The sequence below is a fragment of the Tachysurus fulvidraco genome, chromosome 26 (genome assembly GCF_022655615.1).
Source record: "Tachysurus fulvidraco isolate hzauxx_2018 chromosome 26, HZAU_PFXX_2.0, whole genome shotgun sequence".
NCBI lineage: Eukaryota > Metazoa > Chordata > Actinopteri > Siluriformes > Bagridae > Tachysurus > Tachysurus fulvidraco.
Window position 1 is genome coordinate 12652482 of NC_062543.1, and position 18546 is coordinate 12671027.

Below are 18546 nucleotides of genomic sequence, written 5' to 3' on the forward strand. Positions count from 1 at the left end.
ACTCTATACATAGATTGATACAACGTTGTTGTCATTGCATTGTACAGGTACACAGCAATGAAATGCAGTTTGGCAAAACATAGCAGTCATGCAAAAGTGTAGATAAATATCTAGCATATTTACAGCAAGTGGAGAGATGGTGGTTATAACAGTGGTTATAACAGGGCAGAGATGTGTGGACATACAGGAGTACAGTGAACAGTGAATAAATATAAAGGTTATAACAGTGGAGTGATGTGTGGACATACTGTAAAGGAGTACAGTGAACAGTGAATACATATAAAGGTTATAACAGTGCAGAGATGTGTGGACATACTGTACAGGAGTACAGTGAACAGTGAATAAATATAAAGGTTATAACAGTGCAGAGATGTGTGGACATACTGTACAGGAGTACAGTGAACAGTGAATACATATAAAGCTTATAAGAGTGCAGAGATGTGTGGACATACTGTACAGGAGTACAGTGAACAGTGAATACATATAAAGGTTATAACAGTGCAGAGATGTGTGGACATACAGGAGTACAGTGAACAGTGAATCAATATAAAGGTTATAACAGTGCAGAAATGTGTGGACATACTGTACAGGAGTACAGTGAACAGTGAATACATATAAAGGTTATAACAGTGCAGAGATGTGTGGACATCATTAAGAATTACAGAATTACAGAAATGGTTCTAAGGCTATGGCATTGAAGAGGAATGTGCACTGTGAAAGGTTACAGGATTAAAAGATTATGGCATTTAAGGAGTTAGCAAGCTGATTAAACAGTCTACTATATACTGTATACACACACACACACACACACACACACACACACACACACACACACACACACACACACACACACACACATGTTATATACACAGAGATGAATGTGAAATGTTGGACAGAATGTACAGTAATGATATAAAGATACATATAGATAAAAAAATAGTGCAGATGTAATGAAGAGTTAAAAAGGTAAGCTATGTAATATGGACATGTATTGTAACAGAAGTTATATACAGTGTTTTGTTTTGTGTTTGTTTTGTAGTGATCTAGCGATGTAGTGTAGAGTTCAGTAGTGTGATGTTCGGATGGAACAAAGCTGTCCCTGAACCTGCTGGTTCTGGTGCGTATGTAAGTTCCTGTATCTACGTCCTGATGGAAGGAGGTTAAACAGTTTAATGACTATTTATATATAAATATGTGTGAAGATCGTGCTGCTAGGGCTACCTTTTTTTGTCATACTGTCGCTACTGGGCCCCTGAGAAAGGCCCTCAATTGCTCAGTTGTATAAAAATGAAATAAAATGTAAGTTGATTTGGATAACAGAGTCGGCCAAATGCCATAAATTGAGGTCATCTTATAAGAGTGAAAGATATGCCGTACCTCCACAGTGTAATCATTTATTAATAGTGAATTTATTTTCCTCTTTCTGCTGTTTTGCAATTTCAAATTTAAATATATTATAATGAGATTTTATTCCAGCTCATTCTTCTGCTCAAGGGACTCTCTACAGAAATAAAAATAATCTACTTCTACACATAAATACAATTAGGACCAGAACTAAATATACAATTAGGACTTGCACTAAAGAAGTTAAACAAGTCACATCTGTGTTTAAGATGAAATCCATCTGTGTTCGGTTGTCCAATATGCTGACACAATAAAGATCACTGACTTTATGAGGCTTAGAACTAACACGACGGTTCAGATGAGATCAGATCAGATCCTGCTGTCAGGAAAACCAAAGAACTGCCTGTGAAGCTCGAAATAAAACTAAAAAAGGAGAACATAAACCGACCAGCAAAGCGTTGAAGTTAGAAGCAACCAACAGTGCTGTGAAATCTATTAGAACAAAAGCAGAAAGTAGGAAATAGACAGTAGAAAGATCAGGCCAAACTAAGTGCTCAGGAAAGATGGCCAATTGAGAAGTGTTCAAGACTCTATAGGATAGTAACTATAGTACTCCTATAGTACGCCTTGTGTGTGTGGAGTTTGCATGTTCTCCCTGTGCCTCGGGGGTTTCCTCCGGGTACTCCGGTTTCCTCCCCCGGGCCAAAGACATGCATGGTAGGTTGATTGGCATCTCTGTAAAATTGTCTGTAGTGTGTGAGTGTGTGAGTGAATGAGAGTGTGTGTGTGTGTGTGCCCTGTGATGGGTTGGCACTCCGTCCAGGGTGTATCCTGCCTCGATGCCCGATGACACCTGTGATAGGCACAGGCTCCCCGTGACCCGAGAAGTTCGGATAAGCGGTAGATAATGAATGAATGAATAATTTTAGTATTATGGTCTATAACCAAAGCATAATATTTGCAACACATCAACTACAGTCCTATACCCAAGAAACAGTGGTGGTAGCATCATGCTCTAGGGTTGCCATCACAGGTAAATATAAACAAGTTTTTGAGAATAACTTGTTCCAGTCAGCCAGACATCTGCATTTAGGGTAAAAATTGTGAGTGAGTGAGTGAGTGAGTGAGTAATTTGAGTTCAATATACAAAACTTCTCACAATTTTATGTTAAATAATTCACATCATTTAAAGGGGTAAACATGTTGCAGAAGCACAGTTCACGGGAGCGATCGTGGTGAACACTTATTAATTAAAGAAATCTAAGATGTAAAATTGATTTCTGGAGTCTCAGGATCTCAATTAGATATGATTAAATTTGTTGGTTGCTGCAATGCAGTGAAAGAGAAGGGATGTGGTAGATCAGTGGTTAAGGTGTTGGACTACTGATCGGAAGGTCATTGGTTCGTACCCCAGGAGACCCTTAAACCTCAATTGCTCAGTTGTAAGTTACTCTGGATAAGGGTGTCTGGTAAATGTAAGTAATAATTAGCAGTGAATATTAATTGGAGGCACTTTATCAAACTACAGTTATTGATCCAGAGCATTAATTTAACTTCTGTATAAATCATGAAATGGTCTTTCTAGATGCTTGATGCTATGATGGTTTACATGGTGTTCAGGATATTAAAAAATAACTGCATGGAAAATAATTCCATGCTCATTAGTTCTTATAGCAGCTCCCTGTTCCGTTTTTTTTTTTTTTTTGTATACTTGAACCGTTTCCGCTGACTTTCAAAACCCAGCATGACTGTGCTTTCGATTCTTTCGCAGCACTCTATTTCTACACTCCCACACTTACTCTGAGGTCTTGTGTTGATGTACTCTTTGTGCTTTGTGCTCTTTGTCTTCACACTGTTCATCATGGGGATGATAGGACGCTTAGCGTGAATCTCACCCTAAAGTACGAGAAAAGTTTGCGGGTATTTTAGGTTTGTCCTTCGACCGGGTACAAACATAGTAATGGGACTACTTCGAATGTCAACCAATATCCTTTTAACCTCAACCCTCCATTAGCCAGCTAAAGTAGGTCAGTGTAATTTTGTCCCAAAGTGGTGCAAATAAAGTGTCCTTATACTGTGGAGAAGAGAAACCGAACGATTGTTTCAAGTGCCGACAATTTTCAGTAATTGAGTCTCGATTTTCCGGAAGGATTTTTATTTTATCTTTTATTTAAGTGGTGGACCAAAACAATAAAAGACAATATGCTGTTTCACCCTTTTTTCCTTTTTTATTTGCAGCACTTTGCTGTTTAGGCTTTGATTTGTTTCAAGCATTGCATGTCTTAAAAAATCGGCCTGTGTTTTATTTATTGATTTATTTATTTATTTATTTTGGACTTGCAAGAAGAAAGTTCAGAAATTCAATTTATTACGAATATAAAATTATCTAATGAAAAAAAAACAAACAAACAAACAGAGCAAATAAATTCCTTAAGTGAAATGTGGCCTGTCACTTGGCTTAATCTGTTATCTGTGAGCCACATTAACTACTGATATTTAGCTTCCCTGCGCTCATGCTATTAATAATAAAACGAAACAATAAATGATTTAAATGCTGCATTAGCTCTGCTTGTAGATGAGAATATTATAGGCACACAACACTGATTTCTTTTTTAAGCCGTATGTATACTTGTTCAAACATGGTATAACATCTGATCTTGCTTTAAAATATATATCTTGTAATTTTTATACGTTAGACACGTTTTTTTTTTTAATTCCCAGGCTTGGTTGCTGCAAGTCAGCGATTCTGATAGTGTTTGTCTGCCATTATTATTATTATTATTATTTTTTTAAATAAAACACGCCACTAAAGACTAAAACAAAAGTCAACAATTAAGTTTCACTTAGACTAAATTACTCTTCGGATCAGGCACCACCTGGCCTCCTGTTATCCAACGGCATTAGAAGTTTGACAGGAAAACAAGTAAACAAGAAATAAATCCTTGTCTTTACACATGCACATAAGGAAGACTTAGTAAAAATTAATCTGTTTAAATGTATTTTTAAAAAAAATGCATTTATTTTACAACGCAAAAACAACCAACGTGCCACTTTATACACTATTTACACACCATACTGCACCTGGACACTTTAAGGACAATCTTTAAAAACCATACACATTTATGTATATGTATATTTATGTATATGTATACAGTATACATTATTTCTTCATATTCTCCATATATTTCATTTTTTTATATTCAGTATAGTTTTCTTATATAGTTTATACTTTCTTATTATTTTATTCTCATTTTATTTACTTTTTTATATTCTTTATTCTTATACCGGACAGTTGCATAAAGCATTTCACTGCATATCGTACCCTGTATGTATGTGTATGTGACAAATAAAATTTGATTAGATTTGATGATTCGAGATCCATGGCTATGTACGGCCCAGAGAAAACTAGCCACAATTTGATGATCCCCAAACCGACGATGCGCCAACGGGAGCGCACTTGTTTTGATGAACACAGAGAGGTTGGAATTGATGACGAGCTCACACAGAGTCAACTCTTGTTCCAACTGTTTCCAGTCTTGTAAAACAGCATATTTTGCCTTTTATAGAAATCCGACTTGACAAGATCAGCTCACGCAGGTACTGTACAGTAGGTTGTTGAAAATGAGAGCACTACTCTGATCTGTGTTGCCACAGTACATTCTTGTAGATTTCTGTCAGTAGCAGCCAAAAAAGTGTTCAATGTCAGAGCACTGAATTCATAAGGCAAAATCTTGTCTCCTATCTGGAAATCATAGAGCTTTGATAACAAACCTGAACTAAAAATGGCCAACATAGAGTTTCATGAAGGTCAAAAGGCCTGTTTGGACAGGAGGAACATTCAAAGTGCTTGCAAGTGTCTACAGGTTGTCAGTGATGATTCAGTTTCATTTGTATAAGACTATTTTAATAGATACAGAAATCTGGATGTAGAGTTTTGATTTCTAATACTTAAAATGCCAGAAGAGACAGAGGCAAGGACAAACTCATGATGAAATGAGGAAGAAACATTGAGAGGAACCAGTCACCAAATAGTGGGACCTTACAAATGTCTACTGCATGCAAACTAGACTAACAACTGAAGCAATAGTGAGACTTGGACATATGTTTTTTTGGGGGGGAAATGCAAATTTTTTGTGTATTCAATTGAGGCTATTTATAGAAGCACAAGTCGAATCCCAAGCACAGAAGCTCCTAGAAGAATTTGAAGATGGACCGCTATACCGGAGAGCTTTAGACGCCATTCAGACTCGTTTTTCAGAGTAGAAAGTTTTCCAATTTTTCCTCTCAGCAAAACTTTTACACACAATACCCATTGGACCTCTCAATAGATCAATAGAGTCTAGTGATCTCCATCTCCTCACACTGCTCTGCTTTGTTACATCTCTGCAAAGACTTGGATAGAAAAGAACCCCCTGCACACCTTGACACAAACACACACCCTTTCCCTGACTGGAGGTTGTGAAAGAAGAGGACAGGAGCTGGTTTGGAATCAATATGAACAATTCTGTCCAGACATCTTTGTCACCTCCTGGGGATCTTTTCTGCCTTTCCGCTAGCAGGTTTGACAATCTTAACTCTCAGCATGCTACTCAGCCCTGTGCTTGGATGGACCTTGGGTCAATATGAAAAAAAGGATTAGTCACTTCCAACACACCATTCAAATCATTGCTGGTTCTGTTGTCACATTTGCACAAATGCAAATTTTCCTTCACAGTAAAGTCGCAAGCTTGCATCCCACACACACTGAACACGAACGTTTCAGTCATTGATGTACTGTAATGGTGTTTTTCTGTCTTGTGTACATCTAAAGTTATGACCTCATCATTAGTAATTATACACTCCGCTAATCATGTGGGATTCCTGTTGAGTCAAGCCAAGTGAGTGTTTGGTTGTGGTTTGGTTGTAAGGTTGGGGGCAATTTTATTAGGGGTGATTAATGTGTTTTAATCAATGCTAGTTCCTGTTCACTAACTCATTCTTCCTATGAACATTTCGCAACATTAAACATGACTTAAAAAAATGGATTAAAAATGTATGACACGGCAAACAAAATCCTCAACACACGCTGTTAATGTTAACTAAACAATTTCGTAACGGTAACATTACCTCAAGTCAAGCTGCATCATATCACCCTGTCGTTTTTTTTTTGCTTTACTAAAATGCCCTCCTTTGCGTTTTATTCCTTATCTGAAATTACCACTTCTCTTGTTGAAAGGATGCCAGAAAGCAATCATTTGGGATTGGTATTTTTTTTTTAAGCTTTGTCCTTATGATTTGAAACTTTTTACAAAAATTAAAACACAGAAGCAGCAAAAGTCCTGAATATTTCTGCCTTGGTTCTGTATCTAAAAAAAACTACGAGTGGACGTAAATTCAATTAAAACTCTCTTTGGATAAAAAGTCTGAAAAGAAGTAGAATCGCGGTTGCTTTTGTGCTAACACGCATTCATATGGATTATGTCACGTCTCCCATTCACACCGATCTTCATATAGATTCTAATTGCTTCGATTAAAGGACGCATTTAAATAAGGTACCTCACATACTGGCTCATCACTGGTGATTTTTGAGTAACGAATGAATGAGATTCCCCTAGACACGTTCTTCTGGGAATAGAGAAACTTAATGTCTGCCTTCAGCGTGACCTTTGGCAGGAAGCGGTTGTTTACCTGCATATTTTTCCCTCCTAAACCCAATTTAGGAACGTGTCAAAACAACACCAGGTTTCTAACAAAAGACATTTGAGAAAATATGCCACACTGCTACTTTGGGATATTTTAGTGGACCCAGCGTAGTTATTTCATAAGCTGGAATAGCTGTTGACCTCAAAACCAGTCTGGCAATTGCAGCAATTCCTAATCTGGGTCTTTAAATCCATTTAATGTGTGTCCCAGCCATAACAAATTCAGACAGACCAATGTATCTTGCGCAGTAGGTATTTCACACAGTATCACTCAGATATGTCTGATTTTAAATGCTCTCGCGATTGCTAATATCCCACTATCTGCAAGCAGAAAAATATGGGGCCATCTACAGTACAGTACGTGTCTGCAGTCATATACGTATATAACGATTGCAGATTATTGGAATGTTCCTGATTGCTGGCTCAGCAGTGTCAGTGAAATGTGTACCCGGTAATATTCAATGCAAATAAAGTAAGGGCACACGGTGATATCAATCTCAGCATATAGATTCAAGCATAAATGACAGCCTGAATATGAAAGGTTCCATTTCACAGGCTACAATTTGGCCCAGAATGACTGTATTTTGAACAAGAGTCAGCAGTTTATAGACTCAACGTTGACCTTTCAAATTTAGCCTTGTGTTTCAACGAAACCTAAATTCTAATTCTTATATTCCATTGATCAGAAATCAGTATAGTGTAGACATTGTTAATGTTGTATATGTATAATTGATAAAATCTACACAGACATACAAAGGTCTGTTTTTATCAACCATTACTCCTGTCCATCACAATGCTTGTGAAAAGCATTGTTCTGTTTCATTCATTCATTCATTCATTTTCTACCGCTTATCAGAACTTCTCGGGGCAAAGGGAGCCTGTGCCTCTCAGGCATCATCGGGCATCGAGGCAGGATACACCCTGGACGAAGTGCCAACCCATCGCAGGACACACACACACACTCTCATTCACTCACACTCTACGGACAATTTTCCAGAGATGCCAATCAACCTACCATGCATGTCTTTGGACCGGGGGAGAAAACCAGAGTACCCGGAGAAAACCCCCGAAGTATGGGGAGAACATGCAAACTCCACACACACAAGGCGGAGGCGGGAATCGAACCCCCGACCCTGGAGGTGTGAGGCGAAGGTGTTCTGTTTAAAAAAAACTGAAATAAAACAATAAAACTGGCCCTATTTGGGTTACTTGAGTATCAGATTTGATATGATTTGAGTATTTGCGTATTTGATTATGGTCAGAATATTTTTTTCTTTTAAAACCTGCCAGTCTATAGTAATTATTAAAATTTATTGTTATTACTTACTGTATAAAAAAAAATTGCAAAGAAATTGAAGATATCTTACAAAAGTATAACTTTGTACAAAAGGTATAACTTAAAAAAAGCTATGTACTACTCCATGTATAGTCAATTATCAATAAATATGTTTAGTAAATATCAATTATGTCCCAGAAAACACCCGTATAATCTTCAACAGTGAAGAGGTGACTTCAGGATGCTGGCCTTCTAGGCAGGTTGTTAAAGAAAATGCCAAACTATGATGATCGATAAACAGAAATGGTCAAATTTGACAAAATAACACACTGTTTAGAGGATTTATTGGCACACTGGAAAGCAGCAAAACAAATAAAAGTATATTGGAGGAGTGTAAAATCAGTGCCATCTGTCAAGCATGGGAGAGAAAATGTGACGGTATGATTAGATGCAGTTAATGTGGGTAATTTGTACAGAATAAAGGATCTTTAAACACTCCGCATTGCAATGCTGTGTCATTGGCGGGTGTCATTGAGTGGGGTCAGTTTCATCCCTCAACAAGACACCGACCCAAAGTATCGCTCCAAATTATACCAAACCCATATAGGGAGGAAGCAGTTAGCTGGCATTGTGTGTGTAATGGTTTGTTCAGTGCAATCACCAGATCTCAAAACTACTGAGATGCTGAGAGAGCAGCTTAACTGGATGGTATAAAAAAAATCCAATCCAACCTGTAGGAGGTGCTTTAGGCATAAAGCTGTATGTTGTTAAATATCTTGGCTATACAGTATTTTAACCCGCCTGGTTTCAAAGTGGTATCATAAAGGAACACGCTGTCATACGGTATGTTGTGAATCTTAGTGACTAGACATCTGACACAGCCATTTTTTTAATTTCTTCCTTTAATAAAGCCATGTGACCCACATGCCATACCGGTTGCTAAGACAACCAGAAAGATGGGCTGCGTCCAGCTGGTGTTGCTCCGAGCAGAGCCTGCTGTGATCAAGCGATAATGCCTTTCATTACGCACAGCTCCCACGACTGCTTCATAATGTTCACCAGACCAGGTGTTCCAGCCACAGCCTTCATGGACAAATTAAAAAAAAATAAAAAATAACGCCTGGCGCATAATCGGCGATCGATTCTGGCCGAGGCATGCGCGTTTCTTTTAAAAATAAGTTAGATAGAGATAGATCAAGCTCGATCATTAAGACAGGTTTTGAAAATGGTACGGCTCAGGAAGGAACACTGATCCCAGCTGCTTTCGTGAAAACCCTGTCCTGTCTGATTTGCCTAAGTGAAGACATTACATTTCATAAGCTCTTTCAAATCCAGAAGTTTATAAACAAGTCTTTCATCAAATGGCTCCCTGAGCAAAAGATCAGCTAATTGACAGGTACCGTGATGCTCGGCATCCCTCGTTATCCCTAGCATTCCCTCAACAAAGCCTTCAGACAGTTTCAGGACCCAAGCTGTCGTTATCAGAAACACATCTCCTTTGAAGCCCTGCTAAAGACGGCTCTCTTGTCAGACGGCGGTGGAGTACAGCCGAATGAAGAGCTTTCATTGCTTTGTTTTTTTTTTTATTCGTGTCTGTCTCTGGATTAGAGCTGTCGACTATGATTGATATTCAGTGGGAACAAAGTGCTGTTGCTGTTTTGCAGGTTTGTAGAGATGTTCCAGAAAGGGAAGGGACAGTCAATCTATTATGCAGGTCATTTACTGAATATAAGTCATTCATCATTCTTTGACATTATCACAACGTGACATCTTCTCTACTCAAACATTCAAGTACATGCCCTTATTCACCGGTAAAAAAAAAACAAGAAAAAAAAAATAACAGAACGTCCGGATAGGACACTTACTGTATTGTTATTGAGTGTATCTTTAAATTTCTTTAGAACAACTCACAGAAAGTTTCACGCAAACACCAGCAAAGCATTTTTTTTTAGACAAGATAAATATACACATGGGATATCTATTAGTCATTGAAGATGGGCTTAGTCTTGAGTTTATACTGTAGCTCAGACAGGGAAATATTCCCATAAATCTTTTTTTTTTTTTTGTAGGTATTAGAGCTGCTTTTGCAGATTTGTCACCAAGCCATTCCATGCGTGTCATGAGCAGAAAGGATTTCCACCGACAGAGGTTAATCCGGAGATGGTGGTTCAGTTCAGTTTAGTTTAGTTCAGTGTTTAACCCTTTAGATTCCAATCCAGGATGACTTTCCTGTGAGTGTTTGTCTTTCCTTCATTTGCTAATCAGGCTCAAGTGGTTACGTCTTTGGGTTGTTGCTTGGTGGATTGGGTTCAAGTCTCAGCACTTCCAAGCTGCCACTTTTGCCCCCCTGTCCTATAACCCTCTGCTCCAGAGGTGCTGTATCATGGCTGACCCTGGGCTCTGACCCAAAGGGATGCACTTATTTCCAGGGATTTCAGAACAGCGTAACAGATATTGCATCATCGGGTAGGCGTGGCCTATTTGATAATCTAACCCTAACCCTAACCCTAACTGTAGTTTTTTTTTTTAATTTGTTTTCGAAAATAGCTTTCGTCCTTCATTATCCATCGTAGGTATGCTATTTTTTATTTTTTTTTGAAAGAGTGCGTTTTTCCAACACCTCCAGAAACACGCCCACTTTACGTCATGGTAACGAAACCCCTGGAATTTAGCGAATGCCCTGACCCAAACCTCCAAAGTTGGGAAATGTGAAGAAAGAATTTTGTATGTGAAGAAAAATATTGTGCTGTAATGTACTGTATGTGTGATGAAATAAAGGCTTCTATTCAATATCACTCTTGCATCCTTTGTCCAACTTGCTACTTTAAAAAATATGCATTATGAGTGCTATAAAAAATACACTTGTGAAAGGTCTTACAGCTCGAACAGCTGCCAAAGCAACTGTTACGGTGAATGAGTCAAAACCGTCACAACCGTCCGATCAGATTTGCTCATTCAAATCACACAACATCACAGTCTGACATTTCTATTTTACCTATATCTATTATCATAGGATTAAATGCACAGGAACAATTCCACTATATTGTATCTACACACTATGTCTTAGAAGATGAGCTTTAACCTGCTGATACTGCAGTGACAGAAGGGTCTGTCAACTGAGGAAAATGATAACTGAGAAAGAGACTTAAACAGACTTCCACTGGGAACCAAAGGAAAGGAGAAAAGGTTATATTTATGACTCAATTGATTGACAGTAGCATGTCTCAAGGATGGACTCTAAATGTAATACTCTGAAGGCTGAAGCCACGGCGATTCTTCAAAAAAAAAAAAAAATGATGGGAACGTGCCTTCGTGTGAAGGATCTGTTTCTTAGAGGTAAGACGTACCTTCTTTTGCATGCTAATGACCTCACCTGGGTACTCATCAGCACTTAAATAGACCTTTTCTTGCACCTCTAGCGGATAAAAAACAGGTGGTGTTTGAAATTAAATCTACAATAAATTGTCTGGGGGGTTCAATTCAATGAATGAATAAGTTGTCTGTTACTTCGTTTCTTGAGCGGTTATAATAATTACATCTGATCTCCTCTTTATTATTTATAACCTAGACTGTGCTGGGAAGAACTGATTACTTAATTACAGTAATGTCGCTCCATGTTAAAACCACAGAAATATTAAATATGAAACCTGGGGAATGTGAGGCAAAGAAGTTGAAATTTGTTGCGAAAATAGCGCTTAAGGCGGACCACTTAAAACATGCTTCGCTGCTTGACATTGTTGAGGAATTTTATATTTTCCTTTCTGAAAATTTGAGGATTTAAAACAAAACAAAACGAACCAAAAAAAACAGGCCATATGGCAAAATAGCTTCACTTATCTTATGCTACACTATACCGAAATTTACAGCAAAATGATGATAAACACTGGATAAACAATGGAATTCTTTGAGACAGTTTTTTTTTTTTACTTTACATAACATCGAGTAACATAACATGGGATCTTAAACTAACAATTGTCGTAATCGTTGAGTTTTTAAAATAATAAACCGAAGAAGACAAATAATCAAATAGGCAACGTTCGTGTTTCTTTGATTTGTGTTAAAACACACAGCAGTGCACACACACATGAACACACACACACACACACACACACACACACACACACACCCGGAGCAGTGGGCAACCATTTATGCTGCATCACCCGGGGAGCAGTTGCTTGCTCAGCACCTCAGTCATGGTGTTGCCGGCCCAAGACTCGAACCAACAACCTTATGGTTAGGAGTCAGACTCTCTAACCATTAGGCCAGGATTTCCTCATTATAGAAGCTCATAGGATATAATGAGCTATAAATGAAACATACAAGTAACGTTAATTAATGATTTATAACTAATCAGTCGCTCCAGGATTTTACAATCGCCAAAATGGACACAGATGTCTTCATTGGTAGGAGATTAAAAGAAGAATTCAGTGCTTATAAGTTTGTAAATTAAAGTATTTTTTTAGCTTTAAAGCGCAAAAATTGCATAATGACAAATTGACAAAAATTCCTATAGAAACTATTATTGTAACAATTGTTATTTATTATTTAAGTAGATGTAAAAAAAAAAAAAAAGTAATGTATGTAATATTTTAGACAAATAATAATACCGCAATATCCATATCAAAATCCATATCAAACCCACAACCAACATTTAAACCAATCAATTCATAATTTAAATAATAACAAAAAGCCTGAATGTATAATATTATAACTTATATTATAACTTAATATAACTTAACCACTGAAATATTTGGATGTAAAACGTTTGAGCTAATGCCACTGTTCCTTTTCTTGATATCGCCATCTGTTTACTTTATAGTTTCAGCAGAAATTAAGTACATCAACATCTTCCTTTTATGTAACACGTGTAATGAACAACCCAATAGATTCACCATTACTCCATGATTCGTCATTGCCCTCATGAGAATAAGCATGTGCTAGAAACATTCATTCATTATCTACCGCTTATCCGAACTTCTCGGGTCACGGGGAGCCTGTGCCTATCCCAGGCGTCAACGGGCATCAAGCCAGGATACAATCTGGACGGAGTACCAACTCATTACAGGGCACACACACACACTCTCATTCACTCACACACTCACACACTATGGACAATTTTTCCAGAGATGCCAATCAACCTATCATGCATGTCTTTGGACCGGGGGAGGAAACCGGAGTACCCGGAGGAAACCCCCGAGGCACGGGGAGAACATGCAAACTCCACACACACAAGGCAGAGGCGGGAATCGAACCCCCGACCCTGGAGGTGTGAGGCGAACGTGCTAACCACTAAGCAACCGTGCCCCCTTCTTTCTTTGACAAATGAACCAGAGAGTAAGGAAAAGTACAAAGGTGTTGAGTGTGAAAACACGAGGGTAAAACCGTATCATTTACACTGCTGTTAAAGTGACAGCCATGTTACAGTAACATAGAAATGAATCGCATGTGTTGCACCAAACTGAGTGCCTCATTGTACTTTTTTTAACAGTAAGCTGAAACATGGGCTCATATTTGCAAATTCATAAGTCATTCTGTATAAGGGATGCGATCTACAGGAACTCAAGTGCTTTTTTTACCACAATTTTGAGCTGCATTGTTTCCAACATTCTTCATTTTTCCGGTCACGTTCAGTACAAAGGGGGCGATAAACTGATACTACAGACTATGTGGATTAATAATCTGATATAAAAAAATTTTCCAGCATTTTTTTTCAACAAGCATAAATATACTTAACCCAAGTTAGTGTTCAAATAACATTTCAGGGGGCACGGTGGCTTAGTGGTTAGCATGTTTGCCTCACACCTTCGGGGTTGGGGGTTCGATTCCCGCCTCCGCCTTGTGTGTGTGTTTGTGTGGAGTTTGCCTGTTCTCCCCGTACCTCGGAGGTTTCCTCCGGGTACTCCGGTTTCCTCCCCTGGTCCAAAGACTTGCATGGTAGGTTGATTGGCATCTCTGGAAAATTGTCCGTAGTGTGTGAGTGTGTGAGTGAATGAGAGTGTGTGTGTGTGCCCTGTGATGAGTTGGCGCTCCGTCCAGGGTGTATCCTGCCTCGATGCCCGATGACGCCTGAGATAGGCACAGACTCCCCGTGACCCGAGGTAGTTCGGATAAAGCGGTAGAAAATGAGAGAGAGAGAGAGAGTGAGTAAATGAACATAGAACAACGATAAACGAATAAATATATCACTTGTGTATACATATATTTTGTAATTACTGGGAAATTGCTGCGGTATAAAAATATCATAGGAATTCATTTAGGAGGTGATATAAAAGTACGTTCCCTTCATGCACCACCCACACACCGCCACATCATCGATTATTTTACTCTGTATCGACCACCGGCCAAATTATATGAGCTCAGTGCTTGTGCTGCTGGTGGTGATCACTGTTCTCTGTCGTTTCTTATATCATACACCTCATAGAATGTAGTTCACGCCATTTATGTAAGACTTAAGAACTTAAACGAAACAATTTATATGCAAAATTCAATTAGATTTGATTTCTAACTGATTTAACGCTTGTTGCTTTCCTCCTGTCTCGGTTTTCACATTATCACGGTATTGAGTTTTCTCATGAATACAATTTAATATTTACGATATAGCATCTTTTTTCTTGGTCACAGATAATATCGTATTTAGGTAGTACAAAAGCACAGTGAGTTTTTATCGTCACTAACCTACTGAAAAAAAAAGCCTATACCTTGGCAGGATGCAAAATCTTCCCTTTTCTACACCTTAGTTACTTTAGTCTTGTTCAAAATGTTATTCATTATCAATGGGTGTAATAAAACACAACGATTCCATTCCAACGATTCGCTCGGTATGTAGGTGATATTTCAATAAGTCTTCAGTTGAAAAAATATTGTGCAAGTGCTGAGTAAATTTATTAAGGCTTATCTGGGAAATCTTGACAATTCAAGCAGAACAGGTAATAATAATAATAATAATGCAGGCAGGAAAAGTGAACACAGGCGGATTTATAATGATAAGCCAGGACAGATACAGTACAAAGAAAATGGCTACTGGGAAACCATACGATGCATGATACAGTATATCTAAGAAACACTCTCTCAGTAATACAGAATGACTTTTGCCTGTTCATGTTTAATAAAGTTTATTAATACCACACAACACTAAAGAAACATTCAATGGGATTATTTGGATTCATTTTGTACAACAGCATGAGTCAGTTGTTTTATGGTAAAATGACAAGCTGCATTTTTGTTTGTCTTATTAACTCTTATCTCTAGAAAAAATAGAGACAATGAAAGTGCGGAAATGGGGGGCACGGTGGCTTAGTGGTTAGCACGTTCACCTCACACCTCCAGGGTTGGGGGTTCGATTCCCGCCTCCGCCTTGTGTGTGTGGAGTTTGCATGTTCTCCCCGTGACTCGGGGGTTTCCTCCGGGTACTCCGGTTTCCTCCCCCGGGCCAAAGACATGCATGGTAGGTTGATTGGCATCTCTGGAAAATTGTCTGTAGTGTGTGAGTGTGTGAGTGAATGAGAGTGTGTGTGTGTGCCCTGTGATGGGTTGGCACTCCGTCTATGGTGTATCCTGCCTCGATGCCCGATGATGCCTGAGATAGGCACAGACTCCCCGTGACCCGAAAAGTTAGGATAAGCGGTAGAAAATGAATGAATGAAGGAATTAATGGGTCTACCTACCATACATAGCATTAAATGTATATGAGTTATCGGATATTTATTCCTTTTACAGCCTTTGAGTTGTAATTTGTTGATTTTCTCCATTATTATTTTTATAAATAAATATTCTATATGTTCATTAGAATAGCAGTTGATTTGTGGTTGAAACTGAAAAGAAAAAACAAAAAAAAAAACATCTGCTATCCAGAAAAATGCTACACCTCTGTATACACCAGCAGAATCCTATTTTGAAATCATTAGTCAGAGCCTATTGACTTCCTTGGATTGTCAGCGCACCTACCTTTGAATTTATGGCTATTCATCTAAAGTATCGCCTCAGGTCATTGCAGTCGGGTTTTTGTGCACCCCTGATGCTTGAAGGATCATGGCCAGCATCCAGCTAACACGGAATGAAAACCTTGATTACCTGCGAGGGTTATTTGCACTCTGTTATATTTGGAATTGAATCCAGCATGTGAAAAGATTGAGTGTTACTCAAAACATTTGCAATGTAATCATGACATTACCCAGTATAGAACGAGATTAAACATGACTTATGTTATGATGTTATCAAATATGATCAATGATATCTCCCAAAGATGCTCCCTATAACAGCACCTTCATAGATTTTGTTCCTCAAAATATAGAGCAAATTCCCAAGGTAACCAAGGGTTTTATTTACGAACGAACAGAACACAGTTATTTACTGTTGTCACCTCCTGTACTGTATGTTATTGCAGTTACAAGCAGTTCATTCCCTGACCAGGCTCTCTTTGTCTCTCTCTTAAAAATAATAAGACCAAATTGTAGCTTTCTATGCTACTGAGGAAGAAAGCACAAAGTTGTCTATCTTAAAGATTTTCCAGTGTCAGAAATCCTAAAGGAACAGTTTCTGACTGTTACCTTCATTCATTCATTCATTCATTCATTCATTCATTCATTCATTAATTTTCTACCGCCTATCCGAACATCTCGGGTCACGGGGAGCCTGTGCCTATCTCAGGCGTCATCGGGCATCGAGGCAGGATACACCCTGGATGGAGTGCCAACCCATCACAGGGCACACACCCACACTCTCATTCATTCACACACTCACACACTACGGACAATTTTTCCAGAGATGCCAATCAACCTACCTGTACCATGCATGAGGAGTACCCGGAGGAAACCCCGAGGCACGGGGAGAACATGCAAACTCCACACACACAAGGCGGATGCGGGAATCGAACCCGCAACCCTGGAGGTGTGAGGCAAATGTGCTAACTGCTAAGCCACTGTGCCCCCTGGTCTGTTACCTACAGTACCTAAAAAAAAAGCTTAAAAAAGCAAGACACTGTGAATTAGCCATGATATATTAAAAAAGGTTCATTAGTATAAACCTGCTGCTGAAATTTCTAGCAGATCTGCGGTAATAGAAAAATCTAAAGTCTAACCAATCAGAATCAAGATATCAACAGTAATGTGGAATATTATATTTTTAAACACATATACCAAGAGTACCAAGATAGGTCACTATTAATTTACTAGTTCTTGATGGTTCCTAATACAAAGTGTGTTGTCCATAAACAACATAGTGCACCAGTATAAAGAATACAATACCTTTCATTGCAGAATCAGAGCAAAAAGTTAACAATGATATCTTTCTGTGGCTTCTTGGAAGCAGGGAATAATAGATAAGAAATGTAGAATAGAATGTCATACTATTGGACATCATCTTTTGGACAAAAATATTATAATGGGAAAGTCTACATAAGCACAGCTCAGCTCTTCGGGTAAAGCCTATAAAAGACTTTAGAACTATCAAAGCATTTGGTCAGCACATCACACTGTTTAAAAGAAAAGTCCAGATGAACAAGTAAAACTTTTTAGTCATAGCTGACAAGTCATGAAATCCTGTCACAATGGATAAAAAGTACTTTTTTCTGACACTCTAATGTATAAAAAATATCCAACCTTCTCCACCTTTCAATTTTACACTTTGGTTATCGGGCTCCAATTTTTTTTTTTTTTAAACAAGCAAGACTGTAATTAATGCTTCAACAGCTATGAGTGAAGCAATCACTAAGGACATAACGATCTCATTAATTTTCCGATTATAATAAGCTAACCTTTATACTTAAAATGGCAGCTTAATTGGTATTCCCATTACTCCGTGTTAAAAAAAATTCCAATTAAAAAAAAAAAGAATGATAGTTTACAATAATTAACCTAATGTAATTTTCTAAATGCTAAGTGGGCAATAGCAGCTTTTTATGGAACATTGAATTTAATGAGCATTTAACGAAGCCTGTTTCTGTAATAATTACATGGTTATAAACGTATTGTAAAATTTGGGGGTGGGGTGAATTCAATTGTAGAAATGCTAATGAATTGAAATCTTTTAATGTCTAAGTCTATTATGTTATAGGTTCTTAGCACATTTCCATCAGTACTACTCATTTTTTGTTAGAATTAGTTTTGACCTAAAAGTTTCTACTCTTATTGGTCAGATGTTCCAGTGTTCATGGTGGAGCCTTTGTCAGCATGACAAAAGATGTTACTGATTCCTCCAATATCAGTCATCCAACCTCTGTTGATACAAAGAGGCGCACTGGAGGATGTG